This window comes from Haplochromis burtoni, unplaced genomic scaffold, assembly GCF_018398535.1.
Source record: "Haplochromis burtoni strain Fernald_Lab_line unplaced genomic scaffold, NCSU_Asbu1 Contig_515, whole genome shotgun sequence".
Lineage (NCBI taxonomy): Eukaryota > Metazoa > Chordata > Actinopteri > Cichliformes > Cichlidae > Haplochromis > Haplochromis burtoni.
Genome location: NW_024582876.1, coordinates 259,047 through 284,140, shown reverse-complemented (window position 1 = coordinate 284,140; position 25,094 = coordinate 259,047). Strand labels below are relative to the sequence as shown.

General features: G+C 37.7%; 1 long non-coding RNA gene across 1 annotated transcript; it reads left to right on the top strand.

The window, feature by feature from the left end:
- The first annotated feature begins 2,366 nt into the window (after positions 1 to 2,366).
- LOC102314645 lies at positions 2,367 to 9,906 on the top strand. Its single transcript, XR_317348.3, has 3 exons — positions 2,367 to 2,682; positions 5,949 to 6,028; positions 9,060 to 9,906. It is a non-coding gene; the product is annotated as an uncharacterized LOC102314645 (long non-coding RNA).
- The last annotated feature ends 15,188 nt before the right edge of the window (positions 9,907 to 25,094 follow it).

The following is a 25,094-nucleotide window of genomic DNA, read 5'->3' as shown; positions in this document are numbered from 1 at the left end:
TTAGTCTGCATACAGTAAAAGCTACATGATTTAAGCCTCCATCATTTAATAGAGGTTTATGTATTGTTCCTGTTATTTCTGACTAATGTCTACACTTACTTCTATTAGGTACGCTTATTAGATAAATAACTGCTTGTTAATGCAAATAATTAATCAGCAAACCCTGATTACAACAGTAACTCAAATAATAAAAAAATGATACTTGTTACAATCAAGATATATAAAATAGGATCTCTGAAAGTGTGACAAAGACCTTGAAGCAGAAGACCACACCCGGTGCCTATCTGGAAACTAAACTTGCAGTTCTCATACGCTAATGCTTGAAGTGTGTCAGATTCATGCAAGTTCTTATTTTGCATCTAGCAGATCAGGCTGTATATCTCGCTCTGCATGTCTAAACTCCCTCCGGTGACCGCAACAACTTTCGACTGACTCGAAGGCTGTTTATGAATGTAGTGATTTGTTCAATTTCTGTTTGGCAGAGTGGTGCTTTCTGGTAGCCTTGAGTGGTCTTTCTTCCATCTATAGAAAAACTGCAGCCCACATATCTTTGCAGTAGGTTCCTGTATTACTAACCCCTGGTCTGTATGTGAATGCATGGTCTACTTCACTTCATGTACTTTTTGCCACAGCAGATACAATTTCTAAAATATAACTGTAATGAGAGAGAGCCAAGTGCAACCACTAAAAAAATCATAAAAGTACATTTGTGCACTTAGCATGTATACATTATGCTTATTGTGATTAGCTCTACCTGATGTTTTCTATTTTTGGTCTATCAGTCTTAACACATCTGTTAAAGTAACACAGGTAAAATAGGTATTCAGTAACACAATAAAAAAGAAATACATCATGCCACTAGAGAAAGTTCCCATTCAGTAATAAAGCCCAGAAAAGCATCAATCCATACAGCAATATCCAAACTGTACCTACTGCTCTTTTTTCCCAGCTTCTGTCCATGCATGGAATGGAAGCATGGAGAAGTTTTAACTTGCTCGCTGGGCTCAAATATTATCTTCATGCTTCCATTTCCTGTGTAAATGTATGTAATAAGGTGATCCACTAGTGTCCGGAGGCGATCATAGCACAACAATACCAAAGCACATCTGTCATGAAATCCATGGATGTGGTCCTGCCAGAGTTCCCCGGTGAATTTCTATAAGCCCCTGCATGCTTCGTCCCATTTCAGCTGAGCAAACCACAAGAGATGAAGGGGGCAGAGGGCGCTGCTAGATGTGCTCCAACTGCCAATGGGAAATGTCAGTCCCTCTCACAGACAAGGAATAACAAATAGCCTCTTGAGTGTCTTGACAAGCGATGGCGGCTGCAGCAAACTTACCCCACCCCCATCCATTGGGAATTATGCGTGACGTGAGAAAGAGCCTCCTGCTACCTGAGAAATGTCTCATCTAGTGCTTGAAGACATTTTGACAAGAGTATATTACATATTTCATTGCATCTCTCAGGTAATTCAGTCAACATCAAGAGTCATAAACAGGAAAGGTGTTACATTATTTACTTTCAGTCTGACATCTCAACATCCCACTTATTATTTACATCACTCTACGCTGTCAGGGGCAGGAATAATTGTCCTCCTTTAATTCCATATTTTACATTTTAGTCTGAAATCCCTACAAATATGCTGTACTTCTGGGTTTTCACTCAGAACTGTCCAATTTATTAGCTTTTTTTATAGGTGCTAAATGTCACCCGAAGTCATTTCCTGCAACAGTAAACACTTTCTTAGCTTTTAGAAGTGTTTACAGCATCGCACAGCAGGTTTGTGCATGTTAAAGGAAATCTTCAGCGATGGCAGCTTGAGCTGGAGCATTTTGGTGACACAGAAATTACTGTGATTTTACACTTCAAACCACTCTGAAGGCACGATCCTTTTTCAGTATTTGTCACAGTGACATTTTAAAAATCCATTAATTAGTACAGTGCAAGGCCTTAATTTGTACACTGAGATACCATAGTAGAATTTAACACTACTTTTTAAAGTAATCTAACACTGTTGAGGAAGTGCTGTCATGTTAATAAAGCTGTATATCTAAAAATAATACATTTCCCGCTTCACATCAAGACCTTTGCTCTTATTTACTTATGTATAATCTCATATTATGTATAATCTCATATTTAAAGAAATAAGGTAATCAAACTAAGCATTTTATTAGCTGTGTCTTAAATCATCAACTTTATTTATTAAGATTTAAACTGAAGCTGTCAACTAATGGGAATTCCTTTTCAAGGTCAAAGAAGAAAAGGAACAGCTGATTAACTGAACACTAACGATGGCTGCAGTCTGGTAAGCCTTTTGCAGGTGCTGTGCATACTTAGCGTTTTAAATGAATTAATGGAACTCATGCTGGTGATTGGATGAATGTATTGGTGAGGTTATTTTTCATTGTGTGTTGCTTGGTGAGCCTTTTCAGTCAGGCAGTTCTGGGCAGTAAAAACTGTTGTTCCCACATGCTAGGGCAACATGGTGGAACAGTGATTACTACTTCAACCAGAAGATTCAGGTTTTATTCTACTGGTTAGAGGAGCATGCAGCGGTACTAACAAAGATTTTTACTTTTATTTTATTTTTTCAGTGGCTGAATCTACTTCAAAAGTCTCGGGTTTGCTGCAGTTCTTGTGAATGTGATGGCAATGACAGGATCTGAGCAATCACAAATAATGGTAAGTGTACTGACTTATAATATTAGAAAATATTATGATAAATGCATAATACAGGCTAAAAGTAAGACAACTGCTACAGAGAAATCAGCAGCATGAGTGTGCATGGGAAGAAAGCGTGTGCACTTTAAGCGCTTTTGGTCAGTAAAACTGGCCAAGATCTAGAACTGGCAATAAGCTGAGAGTGAAGAAGTGACTTGGATGAGCGAAGAAACATTTCTGCCACTGAAAATACTACGTCCAGATGAACAGGATCAACTTGTTGGAATGGCCAAGAATCAGAGTAATAATAAAGTCTAGTCTATTTGAAGGCACAAAAGAAATGGCAAAATGTAGATTGTGTGAGTTAACAGACTGATCAATATCACAAATCTATTATTAAGACATGGGAGATTCGGATGGATTATAATCGAGTATTTCATTTAGATTTTTCGATCTTTCAGCTGCAGCATCTGTGGTTTTAAACAATCTACTAGCAAGTAAAGATGAAATATAAAAACAGAATTCAAATGTAGGCTTGGTCTATATGCAAATTTGATACAATGTCAACAACTCAGGCTGTATCGAATTTGAAAACACATAATTCAAAAACACATAAATATGCCTGACACCCTTAAACGAAGCAGCATCTGGCTGCAGTTTAAAGACTTTTTTGTCTCAGTCTTGGTCTCGCCTCGACTTTGTCTTGGTCTTGACTCAGTCTGTCTTGGTCTTGGTCTCAATACCCTCTGGTCTTGGTATTGTCTTGGTCTTGGTTTAGGCAGCCTTGACTACAAGTCTACATATTAGTGACAGGCTCTCCAAACGTTGCCTTGTTTTATTCCAACCGGACAGGGGCCATGATTGTAGTTCCTCCTGAACTACAATCTAGAATTAGTCAAACTTCTGGAACATTTCTAAGCAGCCAGCTATAGTCAGCTGAACGGAAGACAATTGTTTATACATTTGAGTCATCACGCCTAGATTACTGTAATGCTCTATATACCAGTGTAGTTAGATCGTCTCTTATGTTTCCAAGCTATAAAAATATGCTGGTGCAAGACCCATACACATGTTACTAAGCACGCTCACATTACTCCTTTTCTTTTAGTAGATTTTGGAATTGGTTTTAAAATTATTGTACTTAAATATAGAGCACTAAATGGAAAAGTTTCAGACTATTTATCTCCTCTGTTTTGGTTGTTCCTCATGCAAGAGTGAGAACTGGGGATGCAGAGCCTTTCAGTCAGTGGCACCAACAGTTTCCCACTCCAGCACTCGCTTAGCTGACTCATTTAAAAATCAGTTAAATTGATTGTTAGATTGTTGCTGATGTTAACTGTTTTCAGGTTTATTATATTCTGTATTGTTCTGTATTTTAACTTTTTTTTGTATTGCTACTAACTGAATTTAAATTCTCTATTAATTGCATTGTAATTATTCCTACATTTTTATCTTTTGATTATACAGCACTTTGTGACTACTGTGTAAAAACACTATCAAAAATAACTTTACTTATTGCTTTCTTACTTAATTGGTGGTATTACTATCAGCCTCAGCTGTTAGTTACATTCCTGTAAAAGACTTGATATGTGTGTGCAGAAATGCATTTACATCACATGAGTAGAAGGAGGATATGCTGCCAGATGTCAGCTAACATAGTTTCTGTAATTTTTACTGTAGAAGATTTTAATTATGTGTAATAGTAATTGTTGTTTAATTGTCATATATTTAAACAGCTCTATTTGGGATGAATAGAAATACTTGTGTTAGCCTTTTCATGGGCTGTCAATTTGTCCAAAGGGCGCTCCACTACTTGCCCAATGTCAGCTGTGTTCCAGTCCCACTGAACCCTGGTTGAATAAGTGATTAAGAAAATGGATGGATGAAGGTTTTATTCTGACACATCATAGTTTTATTTTTTTTTCCTGCCTAAATTTTCTCCAATCACGTCCAGGCCAAACTGTGTGCTAATTATATTATAAATGACTTTTCTAAATTGCAATTGACAGTAGATTAATTAAAATTAAACCACTAGATGTCAATATTGTTTAGTTTTTTAATGTGCATAATTCCCTGGGATTGGAACTTTGTTCAGTTTTAATGAATATTGTTTATTAATTTGAATTGTTTGCAGCATTATGTGACAGTCGCACTGGAATACCCAGGGCCATTTCATTCAAATAAAGCCAGCTGCCACAATGCAGAAGGTCAAGTTACAGAGTGACCAGAATTGAAAGATTCTCTGCATGAGCTGCCCGAGGATAGCTACAGCAACATGTCTCTACCGTCAGTATTTTGATGTGTGTGATGAGTGCGCACATGTCTTTTTTTTTGAGTCAGTTGTTGGAGCTCAGTAACCTTGCCTTTTTCTTGGTGTAGCCCTCTATTTGGCTGGTGACAGCGGTTATCACTGAACACTAAATATGGCTGTGATCCTTAGAGCCTTCTAGTAATGCTGAAAATATTTTACATATCCTCTTTGCTGTTGTTGCTTGAAATAACTGCATTAAAATCAAGCTAGCTTGAAAGCAATTTGTAGTAGGTTAACTGCCGACAAGGCCTAATCAGCCGCTCAGCTGGTAATGTCATCATTAATCCAAGCAGAGAACACAATTATATAGTTAGTCACATACCTTGTGGTTCCACTCCAACTTAAGTCAGAGTTTTTGGTTGTAGTCATCATAAAACATGTAGCAAACAACATCATGAATGTGAATGTATGAAGTAGAAAACAACTAAACAAGTCTAGCCATACATATAAAGAGTATCAGCCAATGGAGACTGTTAATAATAGGTGGGAGATATGTCTTCACACCAGTGGAGGAAATGGCACACACTTATCACCACACATGCAACCCATGTTTTGGACCACTATTGACCCATCCATCCATCCATCCATCCATCCATCCATCCATCCATCCATCTAATCATTGTCTTCTACTTATCAACTAATACTACTTAATTCAAAAAAGCTAATCTAACAACAACAACTAAACAGTTAGTTGAGCGCAGTCTAATGGGTAAATTTAAAGACTGTGCAAGTGTTTAAATTTGAGGGCTATTTTAAACTGTCAGTCAGAGTCTTGAATAACCCAGTTGTAGTTTCTTTTTTTGACAACTTATCATTAGCAATGCTAGTCCCAGCACCCTTCTTCCTATGCAGGTTCATGTCACATGCCTGGCTATGTAACAGTTTGCTCTGACAAAGGCTAAATACAATCGTTCATTACTGCTGTAATCTGTCTTACTTTCCACTTTGTCTTTGTGTTCAACTTTCCATCACACAGAGAGAGAGAACGCTGCAGGGGTGCGGGCGTGTGGCAGCACTGCAGCCCTGCCTAATGGAGGATGGCTGCAACACATTTTAGTGAGTTAATGTTTAAACATCTAATCAACTAGTCATGCACATCCTTAATAAATGTATATAATAAATATATATAAAATAAACTATAAAATATACATTAGAAGAGGAGAAGGAAAATGAGTTAACTATAATACAAAAATAGAAATAATTAGTCCAAACCACTGTAATATCACATATTAAATATAGTAAGGAACCTCCATCAAAAGTACATCAACAAGTCCTTGTTCATGCCCCAAGGATTTTTCAAAAGTAAATAATCTAAAAAACAGACTTTATCATCTTTGATTCCTGCAAAGAGACAGAAATGTTTGATGTTTCTTTTTAAAATGTCTTTCTGCAGCCATGACTGTGCATAGAATTTTGTTCATTTAAAAGGAATGGGTCAGGGATGAATGAATAATGCATGAAGACATGTACATTTGGACAGATGATGGGACTACATTAAAGGTCTCGGGGTCACCAAAATGAATATATTCATTATGTCAAATTCATGTTTGTCTTATCCCAATTAGTGCAGATACCTGGGTGAAATGCGCACAGAGAGACGAATGAGGGCAAAAGACTTGTTTTCTTGTTAAAAGAAAAGAGAATTTTCAGTTCCAGTGCTTTGTCAGGCTAATGGGAAAATAACAATAGAGTGGAAATTAAGCAGAAAATGCTGATATGACTTTTACTTTGTTATTTTTGTCAGATAATGGATTTATTCTATTGCACCTGCAGGCGATTTTTACTTTGACATATTTAAAGGACAGACTAGTTCACCATTTCTTCACTCCTCTCAAGAACACTCGCTCGTTAGTTTAGTATAAAAGTTTAGGTGTAGTGTACAAAGTGCACTATACTGAATTTATTGAAATTTGCCCTCAAGCCAAAGTTACACAAGAGAATTTTGTGTATACAAGTTTTTTCTGAAGAGAAACATAATACTGAAACCACATGCACACAAGGTTACATTAAAATGAAAGAGTCTGAGCTCACCAAGCTTATTATACAAGCTTAAAAAAAAGTAAGACTAATTAGTCTGCACTGCATTGCAAAACCAGTGCAGTTTCTTTAATTTGCTTTCTGCATACCCCTAACATTTAACTCTTGTTTCAGTCTTAACATGATGTATGTAGACATGAAATTCATATTTAAGAGCTTCTTTTGATTTATTTATTTTTATAATGAATGCTTGAAAAAAGAGTGCTCAAAGTTAAAGTTAAATGTTGCAATTAACAATTTGGGCTTGTGGTGGCAGTGTTATCTCATTTTGACAGTTCCCAAACCAAAGCTTTTATATTGTGGAAACGCTAACTGCCAGGCAAAGTCACAATATTGATGTCAGCTACATACACTTTGAACTCTGTGTAGTTCAAACACTGCAACTGCGTTGTACTGACATGGAAGCTTGCTCTACAAAAGTTGGTTAGCTAGCTGCCTGGCTGACTAGCTAAGTTGGCCATAGTCATAGTGAAAACTTACTGGTGTAAAATACTGTGTCCTAAGAGTAAAGCAAAAAAACCAAAAACAAATTACCGGTAGTAGCATGCAGGTGGAAAGAGGAGGATGGGTTGAAGGTCTGTGTGATCTTGTAGTCTGATTTGTTTGTTGATCCCTTCAACTTGCCACAGGAGAACAGGGACAGAAGACAGAGAAGGGAGGAGTGCAAATAAATGTACAGAGATTCAGTGAACTGCATCAGTATGTATTTGTGTGTGTGTGTATATGAACTATAATATGTGTATGTGTGATAAATGCCACACAGAAGAACTGCCATCTCACTTGCTCTTACAGACAGGATGGGCCGATTGTGTCATCCAGGAAAACAAACAGCTTGTAGAAATATTTCTTGAAGGCAGAACTGTCAGGTGTCAGAAATTCTTTCAGTAAAAACCTCATTCGGCTGAGATCCAGTTTTTAAGTTTTCCAATTTGAATGTTCAAGAAAGAGTGTCCTGATGCATTAAAAATAACAAGCCCTGTTTTCATAATCTTAATCAATAGCCTAATTCTTAATCAGCAGCTGCTGATATATAGGTTTGATGGAAACTAAATTTCTTGATAATTCGATATTGAATCCATTACTCATTTTGGTTGTGTTTAATTTCTGCTTCCTGACACACAAAAGATTTCCACAAGGTTCTATGACCAATATTCCTCTTTATACCTGCTTCCCTGATGCAGTATTGCTAAAAAAACACCCCAGAATATATTTCCATTGCTATACAGATGATGCTCAGTAATATTTATCTATGAAGCAAGATACAAATCAATTAGATAAACTACAGAAATGTCTTAAAGCCATTCCTAAATGACCTAAAATGTTCTACCTCTAAATTCTGACAAAAGTGAGGTAATTGGATCAGAAACTAACTAGATAGACACTCTGAATGGCTTTGCTTTTAGCATTAGTGTGTGGAAACCTGAAGCTACTTTTCAAACAAACACCCTGTTTTAGAGTGATGCTGAAAAATTAGTTCATCAGTTTGCTACTTCTATGTTAGGATATTGTAATTCCTTATTAACAGACTGTCCTAAGATTTCACATCACAGAGTACTAACAGGGACTAGAAAGAGACATCATATTCTATATCACTGTCTCTTCACTGGCTCCCTGCTAAATTTGAAACTGATTTTTAAGCCCTTCTCAAGGAAGCCTTACCTTTAAGACCTCATAGTACCCTATTATCCTAATAGAGAACTCAGCTATCAGACTTCAGGCCTACTGGTGGTTCCAAAGATTTCAAGCCCCTCTCCTTTTGCACCACCTCCTAGTTTGGGTTTAGGACACAGACTCTCTCTACTTTGAAAATTTGAAAACAACCTTAATTTTTGATAAGACTGCATCTAGTGAACCTGAACAATCTGCTAGTTCCCAAAGTGCAGTGAACATTGCTTTTTTCATTTAGCTATTTTCATTATAATTGTGTTTATATGCTGCTATTGAATGCCATTAACTTTTATCTCCTCTCTTGTGTATTTTGTGCTCATTTGGGTTTTTTAAAAATTTTTTTTAAACTCTGTAGGTTCTCTTTTTTTCTATCTTTTCCCAGTATCCCCCCAACAAGTCACAGCCGTTGGCTGCCGTTTCCTGAGCCTCGTTATGCCAGAAGTCTCTTCCTGTTCCCACCATTGCCTAGTGCTATTCTTAGGGAAATGTCTAATTGCTGGATTTCTCTCTTTAAGGCTGAAGGGGTTTAATTTGCAATATAAAGTGCCTCGAGAGCACTTGTGGTGAACTCATACACTATAAATGAAACAGGGAAATTTGATAGACAGGTGATAGGTATATTATTTTGTTCTGTTTTATTTTGTTCTTTATGTTTATCTTTTGATGTTCTTGTGTGCTAAGGTCAGAGGTGGGAGGTAATGAAGTAAAAATACTTTGTTACTGTACTTAAGTAGAATCGTCGGGTATCGGCGTCTCTGTTGTTTCCTGTTTTACTTTGACAGTCTGTGTCTTATGTCATTGTATTCTGTTTTGGTTCCTCCCTGTCTCGTCATGTCTAATTAGGTTCTGCTGTGTCTCCCTCCTGTTGTGCATTTCCCTCGTTGCCTTGTGTATGTATATGTAGCGTGTGTTTCCCCCTGTCCCGCGTTGGATCATCTGTGTTTTCCCCCTGCGTTACTTCGGGTCGTCATCCCCCTGTGTATCTCCCCCTGCATTTCCAGGTTTTTTGCAGTTCTGCTTCCAGTTTAGGGTTTTCTTTGTATTCTTCAGTTCCCCGTTTCCCTTGTGTTTTGTAGTGTTTTTGCAATCAACAATAAAGGCTCACCTTTTGTTAAACATTCACCTCTGCTGTCCGCACTCCCTCCTCATGCGCTCCCTCTGTCACCGTGACAGTTTAGTATTTTTCTTGTAGGTTTCTTTTCTCTGAAACAAACCTCTCTAGGGAGCACCTCGCCCCTTACCCTCTGGCAGGTGGAATAGGTCCCTCCTCCACAACCCTGAGGATGGATGGATGGATGGATGGATTGTCATGGCATGCCTTAGTTCTGTCTCATGTCTCTCTGCCTCTAATTGTCCTGATTGTCTTAACATGTGTGTGGTTACTTTCTCCTGTGTCTTATTCCCTAAGCAGTTCCCTGTGTATAAATAGTTCAGTTTTTCCCTCAGTCCTTGTCGCAGTTAGAGATGGGCAAAGTGAGGTTTTGTGAAACAGTAATTATGATCATCAACATGATTTGGAGAAACCCCCAAACAACAAAGCAAGAAAAAACTGTGAGATTGTTAAAGATGGTAATGTAATGTGTTGTAATGTGTTTAAAATGCTAATTTTTCTCTGTTGTATTAACATTTCATTGGTAATTCAGTGAAATGCACTGCAATATAATGTAACTATCACAGTCTGTTTCTCATAAACTCAATTAATACGGTCTCTCACTAGCCGATCAATTAATATATTACTAACTTTACTAAGCTATCACACATTAAATCTCCCTGACACTATCGTCCTGTGACATAAAAACCCCTTTAAGTTTCAAATGTGTTCGGTTGATTTTAAGTTTGGGTAGGCTGACATCATATTAAACCTTATGGATTAAGAATGAGATGTCCACATTAAAAGCTCACCTTTTTAATTGTAAGACAACCTCTTCCATACTGCATCTGGGTCTTCACCCCTACATTTCACCCAACATCCATACCTGGTGAAAGACATTACATCTCCTTCGAATGATGTTTCCTGGTACTTTGTGTTAACTGTAGTGTATCGTTAAAAAAAAAATCAGAGGCTGTCTAATGCCGGGTGCTTAAATATGCTTAAATATGTTACACATAAAATTTGTACTTCAATAATAATAATATTTTTGTACTTCAAAATATTATTGTTCGCCATATGTGACTGAAAATTCCTTGTGCTTGCTTTCTCTTCAATATGCTTTTTCTTCTTCGTCTGCCCAGCAGCTCATTAGCTGGAAATTCTGTGGGTAGGTCTACTTGTGTCACCAGCCACAAATGGATACAAGTGCCATGTTATAGAGCATCTGACTGTAGATATCAATTTGTAGTAAGGTAAGTCAATAAAACCTGTAGCTCTATATTTTGATAGGTAATTATTAGCATTTTAGACTATTTTCACATTCCTGTTTATGCACGGAACAAATTGCCTCGTGTTTCATCACCTCTGCTGTCAAAAATGAGGCAATTTAATGAAAAAGATCAGAAAGAAATTGCTTTGTACGTGATCCCACACATAAGCATGTGTTAAGTTGCTATTTTAAATTGCTGATTGAAAAACAAATCCATAAGAACAGAATCCGAGCTCGTCGTAAACTCAGAGAGTGTATGATAATGGATTCTCTATTTTAGCCCTGATAAACCAACAAACACAATGATAATGTGATGATGTGTGCTATAACTGATGGCTGGCTGGAGGCAGGAGGATATATGAGCAAGGGATTCATTTTATCATTATGAAGAACTGAACACACGGCTTAGTTGTGGGAACCTTTATATATGGTAGCATAAGCAATAAACATTTGCCTTTATGCCTTGTAGCACACGTTTTGCTATCCACTTAATGTTGCAACTCTTTCCAGACCTTCTTTCAGTGCCTGCTGTGCTGTAGCCTAGTCTGTGTGTGTTTGTGTGTGTGTGTGTGTGTCCAACCCTGTACTTATTATATAAAAGAAGAAGTTAGTCAATAGATGCATGCAAGATGCCACTCACCTCCTCGCTTGCCTCTCTATCCTACAGGTGTGCCAAAACCCACACCCCACTGCCACATTTTAAGCTTTTTATGGTGGCTGTTTTTGTGACAAAACAGCGCCTTTGAATAGCCTGAGACAATTTCTGCTTAAGAAAAGACATGAAACAGAAGAGTGGGCAGCCTAAATGAATGGTGGGAGCTTAATGAATGGACCAGCTATTTATTCTTGATGATAGAAACTTCTTGCTTTAAACTTTTCAGGCTTTCAAAAGGGAATTACTGATTTTTACTGGTTTGGCTTGATTCTGTTCAAAAAGAAGACTGTAAGAATGACACTGACGGGGATGAGGATGGACTGGTGATGTTAAAATTTGGAGGGCTACAGGATAACAATCCCTAAAATGCTATATAGGGGCATGGCTGCTCTTTAAAGTGAGAGTTCAACAGCTTCACATTGCAACACATTCACACCTCAACTCTTGTCACTTGTCTTGATGAGCTGTCTGAATTGAAATGGCATTTGGCCTCAGGCTGCACTAACAATAATCCATAAAGTCATAGCAGAGAAGAAGAAGCAGATGGTGAAAACAGTCAATTTGCAATAAAGAAAGAAACAATGGTGATGTTTGCCATATTTTGGATAGCTCTTATCCCCTGTTCATTTAGCTTCACTGTTTTTGTGTTTCCAACGGTTTTGTTTTCGTGTTCTGCTGTCCATATACATACCCCACTTCATAGAAAACTTTTGCAACTGGCCAAATCAAACAGTTTTATACAGAATAACTGTGGCTGTTTCGCTCTGCCTGTTTAGGTGTGTAGTGAACCAATAATCTTCAGAGCTGCTGTTTGTGACAGTGTCTTTGATAGGGATAGAGCCAGGGGTTAAAGTGGGATTTGGCTGGTGGAGGATCCCTAAGTTTCTTTGTAGCAGTGTAGCAGGGGAAAATAACTCACTCAGAAATAAGTCACGTAATAATTTCTGCTGTGAGCTCCAGTAGATTTGTTTTCTTGTGAACAGGCCATGGTCAGCTGAGCTGTGCTGGTGCTCTCTACAGATTTAGTCACAACATTCTGCAATTTATAAACCGACGACTGTAGAAAACATTCACATGTGCTTGACATTATACCTGCTTTCCAGCCGCCAGCCAGTAAAAAACTAATACAAAGGTAAAATTTCTCAGGTTAACAGAAGCAAGTCCTGTTACTCTGAAGCTATATTTAAACACGCACGGTCACTTATATTGGCAGTTATTTAAAGAGCTGTCTAAATGAACTTTCATAAATAAGAGAAAGATCTTATTTAATAGTAGTAATAGTAGTTTATATTATCAGATTTATTTACTGATTACCTGATGGAGGTGGATTCATTTTCTAGATTATTCCAGGCCCCTTTATGCCCCTGCTCATAATGTTTCTTATTAAAATTGGGCGTTGTTTAAAACCTACATAAACTGATTTGTCCCAGCATTTTTTTTATACAATTATACAAATATAAAGACACCAATTGTAGAACACTTCCTCACACAATGATTCAGACATTTAATTCTCTGATGTCTGAAATTTAAAGCAACAGGAAGGGAAAGCCCGAGTCTTTTCCTGAGCCTCTTTAGTCCATGAGCTTATCAATGTGAAGACTGTTCCAGAGTCTACAGACATCTACAACATCAAAAAGGGTGCTGTAGTTGTAGAAAAAAACATCGGAGTAAGGTGGGTGATGGATGGATAGATGGCTATTTTTTGTTTTATTGCACCGTGCATGCATGGCACTTTGAATTGGTTTGAAAGTTGCATTTTTCTCTGAGCAAAGGTTTACCTATGCACCCAGGATAAAAGACCCGAGTTCTATCAATGATTGTAACAGAAACTCATACTGCTGTTTTCTATAATTTAATTACATGAGCAAGACTTTGCATAAGTGAAACAGTCATGTATTCATACAGGTATTTTGTCTAGGTTCAATCAAATATTCAGCCTTTTCATGAATCCCCAAATGTTTCTCTAACCGAGGCCCAGAACATATGCTCAAATATAATACTATTAGAGTAGAACGAGCTTTCAAAATAAGTCCCATTGAATTGTTGCTGAAATTAAACTCCAGCTTGGGTGACTGTCTTTTATATCACATTAATAGTGGTGCAGCACAGTGAAACGATGGCATAACTGCTGATTAGAATGGTGCTTTTCCACATGAGTACGACAGGAAGCACACGCCGGCAGTTTTCTAATCGCTCTGCGCACCGTCGCGTGGGATTACGGGGATGAACTGTTTGCTCCGGATGAAAATTGAGGTAAATCAATTTTCCATTTTCTTTTAGGACTTCACTTCTATCTGGTGTCAAGCTAATGACAGCACAAGCCACTGGGACAGGAGTCATTCATCAAAGGTGTTTAAAAGCAAACGCAGAGCGGGATCCTCTCTCTTCGCTCATTAGTTCAAACAAAATTACTTCTGAGGAGAGCTGCTGGCAGCTATCATGCTCGGCTTTTACAGGGTGGCGAAGGCTGGGGGTGCTGAGTGGGAATGAATGAATTGCATAAATAAAGACAGTAACCTCCCACTTTGATGTTGTAATGTGCCTCAGAAGTGATGGATGTCAGAAGTACTCAGGATTGGGACAGATACCAGAGAACAAAATGCTAAAAAATAAATAAGAGCGAAAAGTGGCACTATAGCCTCGAGATGGGTTTGGCATGCATCAGTTCTTTCTTTTGTCTCTTTCTGGACCAAAGAATTTCACCTTGGTGACAAACTACAAGAGAAAAACCAGAGTGACAGGACAAACATGACAAATGCAGACATGAAGGGTTGAAAAGTCTGATGAGTTTGAAAAGTATATAAATTATACAGTATGACTCTGAATGTCACCAGATTGGAACTGAGTCTGACAGTCTTTCAACAGGAGCACTGTTCTGCAAGGTCCATGTGCTTCTTGCTAAGCGAACTTACCTTTGTCTTTCCTTGAATCTACCAGATAGTTGTGTGCCAAAATCTGGTTCATTTTGAAGATTGGGATACTCGGGTGAGTTGCTTATCACAAAAGCTTGCAAGTCTTTTATAGTTTTCTCAGGGAGAGATATTTAATACAGCTGAGCAATTCACTACTTGAACAGCTGTGTCTTTCTTTAATGTAGAATGTTCAGGCAGGTACACCAAAACCAAAACAGGAAGGATGTCAAATAGGTGAGCAGATCATGAAACAATTGCAATCAGTATGTAGAGAAGGAATACTCCATAATGATATTTTGGCACTGAGTTTATGGAATACCCAAGTATGGTTCAAAACACCCACATCATGTGAGCACATGCAACTAATTTTGGTTCTGGTGCGTTTCATCCCACATTTGATAGGTGGGCTACTTGCTGCTTCTTAAACAGCCTCAGAGTTTTTCTTGCAGTATTGTTTGAAGAATTCACCAAATTATTTCAGTGATGATCATGTCTGATTGTCTGGTATAATATGTAACCTTGTTAGAACTGTACAATAGTTGACAGTATAACTGTTTCACAGAATAGCGTCTACAGTATCTACAGTAGTGATGATAGCAACATGTGGCCAATAGGTGTCACTGTGGAGATTGTTGTCAATGTAATCCCAGCAAAACTACTTCAAACATTTCAGTGTTTTCCAAAACGTTGCTTTGCCCATTGCTGTCAGCTGCACAACATTATCACATGAAAGAGGTTAACAGTCTGGCAGTGGGTATTGGTGAGTGCTGGGTTCGAGTACTCTCAGTGATTGCAAAATGGAGAACAGGTGCACCTACTTGAGCCTCCTGGGCCACACCCGCTCCTGTGACCCAGTCGTTCTTTTTCTACACCCATTTACACAAACAGAGGAGAGACAGAGCAAACCGTAGAAGGAGAGGCAGACAGAATTCAGGCCAGCACCTGGAATACAGGTGAGACCATGACACAAACATTTTTCGCATGTACAGACTGCATGTGTTGGATAGGTGCAGTGATGTTACTAAGAGGTTCGTGAACTCTTGTTGTGAAGCCTCAGTGTTAGCATTTATGAAGCAAAGTGTATATATAGAAACTTAAATGGCAGCAATTTTTTTTTTTTTTTTTTTTTTTTTTTTTTTTATGGGTATTGAGCTGGATTTTTGAAGCAGGGTAACTGGTGCTTCACTAAAAACATGATTAAGTCCATATGGTAAAAGACAGTCTAAAGAAGGGATTTTTTTTTTGTCCCATCAGACAGATTTACAGAAAGCAGCAGTATTTAAGCTCTAGGATACAGCAGAAGCAAATGCAGAGTGATTTCCTCGGTTTTCTGTATCTTTCTTGGGGCTACTGTAGAAGCATTTGCTGTATTCTTTTTCCCTGTTTCTTGTTTAATTTATTATTTCTATTTGTGTATGTATTGAGAAGATATGGGAACAGACGTTACTTTCAAGGCATGCTGTGTACTTTTAAATTATGTTTTTAGGTTCATGATTAGAATTTTTTTTTTCTTGTTTATTTGATGTATCTTGGAGCTTCAAAATTGAAAGATCTTTTAAAATCAGACACCCTCAGGTAATCTATAGATTTTTGTTTGTTTTTGTTCTCCAGCCAGCGGCACAAACCCTAAGAATATTAGGCATTCAATCACCAAAAACAAAGATAATTCCCTGGTCCCTGTGGAAAATTTGTTGATTACTAGATGCTGATTACTTTTCAGTTCAATGCCAGTCAATAAATCAAGAAATGAACTTAATTCAGGTGTAAAATCCTTCATTAACACCACCTTTAGCATCAAGTTAACTTGATACTGATATATGAAATTCTTTTAAAACGTTTTTTATTTTTATTTTTTTAGGGAACTTAAAGTTTGCGTTCAATGGTTCAATTTAACGTCAGGTCCAACATAATATTCACATATTGAGTGAGATAATTAGTAGATTCATCCACTAATTTAATTATAGCTTCATTATTTTGAGATGTATGTATGATGGTGGATGCGCACAAGGAGAGGCGTGTGAAGCCACATTGGTATTTATAGAAGAGAAAAACAGTCTGCTACATTTTAAAGTGCACTTCAACAAAATGGCATCAACCTTAAGGTCACTCATATTTGCCCAGCAGTGAACAGCTCAGCACATCCATGTTTAATTTAAGAAGAGGCCTCTGTGCAACACTTGAAAAGTGAAACTATTAAACAAAACTCCACTGGACAACAGAAGAAGTTCTCATTTAACCAAACAAGGTGATGGGTTTAAGCACTGGGAGTCGGGAGGCAAATTATAAATTCATGAAGGTTTTGTAGATGCTTTAGGCTAAACCTCATTGCCAAGCCTGTAAACTAAGTTTGACAGGCCCCCATGTAGAGCAACAGGAATGGGGAATAAGCCTCTCACTGCTCATCCCTCCTTTACAGCCTGAAAACTTCTGGATCACAACAACAGCAAGCAGAACATGAAGGAGCTGATATGGAGATCAGCTCCCAGCGAGGTTAAGCAGGGGGAACCACATCCACTGCTCTGCATTCATGATTTGGAACAAAATATGACTTTGAAGAGGGGAAATCCTACTGGAAGTGGAATGTGTAAAGGTTTTGTCAGTATTTTTAAAACATGAACAAGCCTCTCAGGACTGGGTGATGTTGACAGCTGTGTCAGGAGACAAAACCTGAACTGACAATGACTGTGAGGCATACTGTGTAGATTTAGGAAAGAAGCATTTCTACTGAGCTTCATTTCATATCAGAAATTATAAAAGTAATGATTCAATAAATGCATGACTGGAACTGAGTTTGGTGCATTAAACATGACATGAAAGATAAAACGTTCTCCTCCAAACTCTAAAGCAGGGCTTTAGACAGTTTTGTAAAAGCTTATACCTGAATACTAAATGCACATGGCGCGTTAGAGGTCATAACCTCCACTGTGCAATATCAAAATATGATAAGTTACAAATATAAGAATTAATTTTTCAACGGGCTTATGCTAACACTAATTGTATTGTTAAAGTGTAATGCTTGGCTGGAAAACATTGGGTTTGGCAATTTGAGTGTTTGAACCTCACTGTAATTTGCCGACCAGGGGTTTCATGATAAACAATATAAGAAAACATAGCACAAAAACGCAAACCACAAACTGTCAATATCATTAATGAATAATAAAAATAAAAGTAAAAACACTATTATAACAAAAATACAAGACCAGTGATAAGGGTTACATAAGAGAAGCAAAAAGGATAATAAAAGATGACATCATTTCAAAACCAGTCCATAAAAGTGTAATTTTATAGACTGATGGATCTTGAAAAGGCACAAGTAACACAATTTCTTTAAGTGATTTCACTCATGTCAACACAATTTTCTTTTTACTTTAATGCATCATTATACACCTTTTAACACTGCGTAAAGCTGAGCTTAGCCTAACCCTTACCACTTGGCAAGTAATTTAATACTACCAGTCATGGCATAAAAAGTACAAACATAAATGTTAAACTGTTAAAATGTCAAACTGTGCTTGAAGCAGCATGCTATTTTTTCCATTTCTAAGATCATCATGTAGTCTATGGAGGCTTCACCCTGCATCCACATGACCCAAGCAATCTGCTGCTATGCCCTGGTGCCAGACACCACTAGACACCCCCTGTGCCCATCCACTGAGCTGTTTTGTCAGAATGAGGAGGGCCTACACAATATAAACCTGGGGTTACTGTTGCTCATCATTTTATAGATACAATAAAGAATATTTCTCTCTGTCTGGAGAAATTAGCTTTTAAGGTAGGCAAGAGATTTCAGAAACTGACAGCACCTATGTGTGTGTCAAAGTGTGTCAATAACTGCATAAATATCACACAATATAGATATCACACACAATGGAGACGTGTAGCAAAATATACAAATTACTGTTGCTCAATACTCAAGCAAATATCACTACTTCTTGTAGCAACAGATGTGGACATATTGTCCCAACATGCACTGTATATTGTTTATAACTCAATTTACAAATGACATTTCCTGAGGAGGACTATTTGTTGTTGCAATGATGTCATGCCATTGTGTGAATACAAAAGAACTGGGGGAAGAATGGCAGTCTTTGTTTGGTATTGTGTGTGTGTGTGTGGGTGTGTGTGTGTGTGTGTGTGTGTGTTTGTGTGTGTGTGTGTGTGTGTGTGTGTGCGCGCGCACACATTTCCTGATGGATCAGCTAATCCCCAAGTCCTGCTTATAAAGACATTTCAAATCTCAGAAATTAGTTGTAATTGTGATACCTTTTTAATAAAGGTGCTGTTTAATTTATCACAAATTTAGTGAAGCTATAGTGCACAGCAGTACTTTAGTATGTTTAATATGTTTTAGTAATTGTTAGTTGGGTAAAAATGCGATTAGAGCTTGTGAAGTATTTGGTGAAGGTATTTTTTTTTTTTTTTTAAACTCTGGAATCTTTGAGACTGTATGTTAACTGCTTTGCTTTTGTTGTAACATCTGTATTGAGTTTCCTAAATCTTGCCTCTGACATATGCCCTCCAGACCAAAATAATTTAAGACTAAAACTACCTTATAAAAACTTCAACTAAACATTTTTAAACAATAAAAATTAAACTGAAACAAGTAAATCCACCCAGGAAACAAAGTCATTTAAAAATCAAAAAGTCAAAGTGAAATAAAAATGAAAACAAATTAGAAAATACAAAACTATAATAACTCTGCCAAGATGTATTACAGTGGAGAAAACTGCAGTGTGCAAGCTATTGATTATTTCCATGCGTGGTGGTTTTTTGTTTTAGGCTCAGATCCGGATGCATTTCTTTTAAACATAAAAAGGGGCTTTTGATGAAACTCTTAACATATTTTCAGCAGGAAAAAAAGAAAAAAAAAAAAAGGAAAAAAAACCAACATATTTTCAGCACAAAATTAGCTAATTGTTATTCAGAGACATAATCACAGGACAAAGTAAATTGTTATCTTGGAATTTTACCTTTTGGAGTTTTAAATCGGCAATTAAGAAAAAGCTTGCTTTATTCAGTGCATTTGGGTCCACAGAATTTTTACACCTAACACAATGCTGTGTTGTGTATGGAGAAAGGAAGGGAACAGCTTGTGATCGGGGGCATACCGCATCATCTGTTAAATTTGGTGAAATATGGTGGAAGCAACATTATGAATGGCTGCCAGTGGAATTGGACCACTACTGTTTATTGACGATAAACGGGAGAATGAATGTAGCAGGATGAATTCAAACATGCGGGACTGTACTTTTGCTCAGGTTCAGCTAACTGCTGCAAAACTGATTGGACAGCCCTTCATATTGAAAATAACCAAAAACATTCTGCAAAAGCAACCTTAGAGTTTAGGGCAAAGAAATGAAATATGCTTCAATTGTGAAGTGAATGCTTTTCAGTTCCTGAAGACAACTGAAGGCCGAGGGCAGCTGTGGTAAAATCCTGGCAGAGCAGAAAAAACTCCACTTTCACGGTGCTCCAAAGAAAAACTGTCGCTTAGATGATAGTTGCTTTTAACGTTACATTTTGCTCTTTAATGTGGCATGAAAGAATAATAGATCATCTCACTTGTGTGAATGTTTATCACTGCAATGCAAACAGGTGATCTTGAATATGCATGACGCAGTCAAATCCTCCCAAACAAAACTGCAGGGCCAGGCACAGCAGGAGAATCCTCCTCATCGTCTGTCGCAACAGTCAGCGACAGGTGCAGTCACTGCCTCCATTTTCACAAAAGCAGGCTCTAGTACTGTATTCACACTGTATGTTCCCAAATTCAGAGCAGAGTGTAATTAGTGATACATTACTTGTTCCACTATGGTGACAGCTTTCAGTACCTGGGGTTAATGCCTCAAAAAATATCTTAAGTATAGAGTAATATTTGGTCTTTCTATTGACATAATGCCTTTGTATTTTAAATAAAAGATCTTATCTTGAAATTAATGATGATTTTATGCACAACTACTGAATGATGGAAGTAACTTCTCTAAAAGTGCACTAGCTGTTTAGTCTTCATTTTTAGTTAATTTGATTGGAACAGGAGCCATAGGAAACAAATTTGAATAAAGGGAATATGACCATGACATGAAATGCTAATCTGTTAGAGGAGGGGATAAGAGTCATTAAAGACCACAGGAAATGAAAATGTCAAGTAAGGCAGTTTGGAAAGTTCTTAAGAAAAAAGAAATCACTGGTGGGCTTCACAGTAAACGCAGGACATGTTTTCCCCGGCAAACAACTGTAGCTGCTGACAGAAAAGCCCTTAGAGCTGCCTTCATCAATCTAAATGATCTGATTGATGATCTCTGTGAGGGTTCAGTCTACAAGCTTTCAGTCCTTCTAATGAGGAGCTTCCTGAAATGGGACACAGCTGCTGCTTTTATATCTGCCCCAGTGACAAACAGTAAAATGCTTTTACAGTTGCTGCATTGAGCCAGTGCATTTCTATGATTTCTAAGACCTGAAGTAGACTTCAGGTAGCAAATTTGTGTCTCCAGGTGGTGACAGTCAGTGCAGCAGTGGGTCAGGCCTTTTAATCCCCGATACAGTGCCACGGGTCGGTCTTGCTCTGAGCATATTCAGAGGCACATGTCTGTGTGAATAATTGCCTACCATGATGATGATGATAAACATCATCCCAGACAAAGACCTTTCCTCATTGTGAAAGTGGACACAGCTTTGAGCTTAACACCAAAGATTGATGAAGTCACATAAAAGAACAGACAGCAGCTATCCAGAGGGAGCAGATAGGTCGGAGATCTCCACAGGACTGAGGCTAAAAACCACACAGCCACTGGTGCGTCACACCGAGGACTCCGACACGGGTCATGTGCCAGTAAGCTGTCATTAAAGCCAGTTAATAAATCAGAAAGTGCTTCATCGTGTCACATTGTATATTTGATATGCTTCTGCTTGCAAACAAGGATTTTCAGCTTAAAAAAAAAAAAAGACAAACTGTATACTTATACTGCAATTTGGCTTTTGCTTTATCCACCCTTTCTTTTAGTGTACTCAACAAAAGAACTGCTGATATTTGGAGACATTGCAATATTGTTGCACTGGAGTCTGACAAAACAAGAAATCAGACAACCTGACAGAGCTGAAAGAGGCCAAAGGTTCAGGCAGTTTTATTTGGAAGTAACACAGGGACTGACTGCAAGTGAAATGTTAGCGATTCATTGCTGCAAGGAAAAACTGTGACACTCTGTACTCGCATGTGTCAAAGAAAGCACACCTACTTTAGGTTTTTACACACCCAAAAAAAAATCCCCTTATGCTTGCCAGGTGTTAAAAGTGGGTAAATACAACCTCAGATGAACAATAACACGTTATATTGTACCTCATCTTTATCTATTTACTGAAAACAAGTGAATGTGAGAGGAAAAAAGAAAGTTTACCCCACAATTCAACCACTTGTAGAACAAGATTTTGCAGCAATACCTTGAATAAATTATGTCTGACTTTTATTTACAGTGTTGCCTTAATTTATTGATGCTCATGGGCATTTGTTTATGCACAGCTCTCTGAATGTACTACCACAGTATTTCAGTCAGATTTTAACTAGGCCATTGCAGCACCTTGAAACCCCCCCCCTTTTTTTTTTTTTTCCCCTCTCCCTGTAAATGTAGATGTACTGATGTGCTTGAAATCATTGTCCTATTTTATGACCCAGCTTGCTTTTTCATGCTTTTTTTGTTTTTGTTTCCTCGCATTTGACTCTAGATTTTGGTATGCAAAGGAATTCTTGGTCAACCTAGTGGCACAGGTTCACCAAACCTGTTGTGCATTAATGCAAAACATCTAACTTTGGTCTTGTCTAGCCAAAGCACATTATCCCTCAACTCTTGTTCTTTTTGCAGATACAACTTTTCTAACAAGTTGCACTGACATGTTCTTTTTATAGAGAATAGACTTTCTCCTCACAACCATTCCACACAAGCCATAGTTTTTCAGACTCTTTCTAATTTTCTGTCATGAACATTCACATTTAACATGCTAACTGAGGCCCACAGAGTCTCAAGTGTAGCTCTTGAATTTTTCTTTTCAATTTCTGAGCATTGAAAGGTCTGACCTTGGGATGGATTTGCTGGGACATCTACTCCTAGGAAGATTGGCATTGTCTTGAATGTTTTCCACTTATGAATAATCATTTTCAATGCAGAATGATGGACTTCAAGTTGTTTTGGAAATGGTCTTCTAAACCTTACCAAGCTGCACTAACCATTGCAGCTCTATAATAAGTGCTGATGTCTTCCCTCCTTGGCATTGTGTTAACATGCACCTGAATGCTTCAGATTAGCAAACTACCAAAACCTCTGCTTTTATAGAAGTCCTCACACTTGGTTATGATCAATTGATCAATGTGATTAAATCAAAGCAGCAGCTGGCTGCTACTTGCCCTCCTATGGCGGCAGTAAGGGTTTCTTGTTTTTTGACATTTGACGGTGAATAAAGAAAGTCAGAAGCAAGTGAATCCACAAACCTGTTTTATCAAAAATTACAGTAGAAATAGAAAACACGGAAATGTAGAAAATGTCTTTCTGTTACATTGTTTTCCACCACAGACCAGTTAAAACTTTAAATTATTGCAGTTGCCACATGTAATATATGTTAGTCTACCTCAATGTGTTTGTTCCATGTCTGTCTTTCAGTTAGGTTACTTCCTGTTTTATTTTGAAGGTCAGGTACTCATGTGTTTTGTTTTTCTGGATCTGTTCTTTGTTCTTTTCCTGATATGTATTTAGTTTGTGTGTCTTCACTAAATCTTTGTTCATTTTGTTTTTTGTTTTAATTCCCATTTTATATTTACCTTGTTTGCTTGTTTAACTGGCTGTTGAACTTGGCTTGGATTTATCCTGCTTTCAGCATTCCTTCATAAGTCCCATTAAAGTAATTGCTTCAGTTTTCCACCTGCCAGCTGGCATTGCTTTGTGTCAGCATTGGGCCTGCTTTTGAATGAAGCTGTAAAACGTAACAGTTGATGCTAACTGCAGCAGTGCTTGTACCTCTGTCAAAGCTGCAGGTCTTATTTCTTTAAAGTTGGTTCCTGAGTTTTAACGCAAGTTTGTCTGGTTTTTGTCTCGGGGTGGGTGCTTTTTTTGTTTTTTTGTTTTTTTTGTTTTTTTTTTCCCCCAAAAAGTGTGTTTTTCAGTTTTTTATTTGTTTACATGAGGCATCAAGGCACTGATATCCAAAGATTCCAAATGCTTATCAGAAAAGTGGGATTGACGGTAGCACAACTGTGTGCCCCCCCCCCTTTTTTTGTTTTGTGTTTTGTGTTTTTATTTTTATTTTTTTATTTTTCTTTTAAATAGTTCTTGCTATGCAATATACGCACACAGTTTAAGCACATTTGCACACTGTATATGACTGAGGGCTGGTGTCTTTAGTTGTCTGTTCTATAATGCACTGGACTTGGGGAATAATAAGATGGGTAAGTCATTCCTAGCTCACCAAATATGGATCCTTGTAAAGGAGCCCTTGGTATCACATTTAAATTCACTGCATAAGCATAATGTTTTAATGTTGACTTGAAGAGTTTAATACAGCATGGCTGAAATAGATATAGGGAGGAGGAGACATTTAAAGCAGAGTCACAGTGAATGAATTTTAATGAATGAATTTAAAGAATAGAAAACTAAGGACTGAATAGCTTGAGGAGACCATTGTAGTACCATTTAAACTAAAAATTCAATTATTTAGACTAGGGCAAAAGTAAAGTGATGAAAGACACTGAACAGAAAAAAAAAAAACAACAACAACAAAATCTGAGAAATCTTCCAGATAAGCTTCAAGTGTGTAAATTTGGTAGCTTTGTTACAGGAAATATTAATTTTCAAATGAATAAAGAATATAATTCCTTCAATACGTTTAAACTGTCTCTTTTTCTTTGAAAAAGAAAATCAAAGCTTGCTTTATTTAAATAACCAAAAATATGGGCTCATATTTGTGTGTTATGACTACAGTCAACAAGCAAAATATATCAAGGCCAGATTTGGCTCTTTGTGAAAGTAAATCCACACTATTCCTTCATACGTGTTCGCAGGAAGCACACTCTGCGTTAGGATTCATGCCCAGCTGTTCCCTCAGATCAAAGTTTGTGTCGTGCGTGTGTGTGTTCGCCGACTCTCCACCGCACACTGATCGACCTCTAGGAACACCTCAACCCAACCGGCCCATGCTCGTGGTTCTGGCTCGTCCGCACCATCCTCCAGCCATCTGCTGCTCCTGCACGACCAACCGACGGCCCACCGTTTGTGCTGTGTCAGGCCCTCGTCGTGTGCGACCTGCGTCACGATAGCCCCTCTATGTCGCCCGGGGCTATTGTCATACTTTCGTGCTCGTGCTGTGTGTCGTGGCTTTCCTTTCTTTCTTCCTTTCTTTTTTTTTTTTTTTTGTCAAAGTTCAAAAGTTAAACATTCTGACTGCAGATAATTAAGTACAGTAATAATACATAAACCTTGATTTTCTCTCTGTACACTTAATTTTATTTTGGA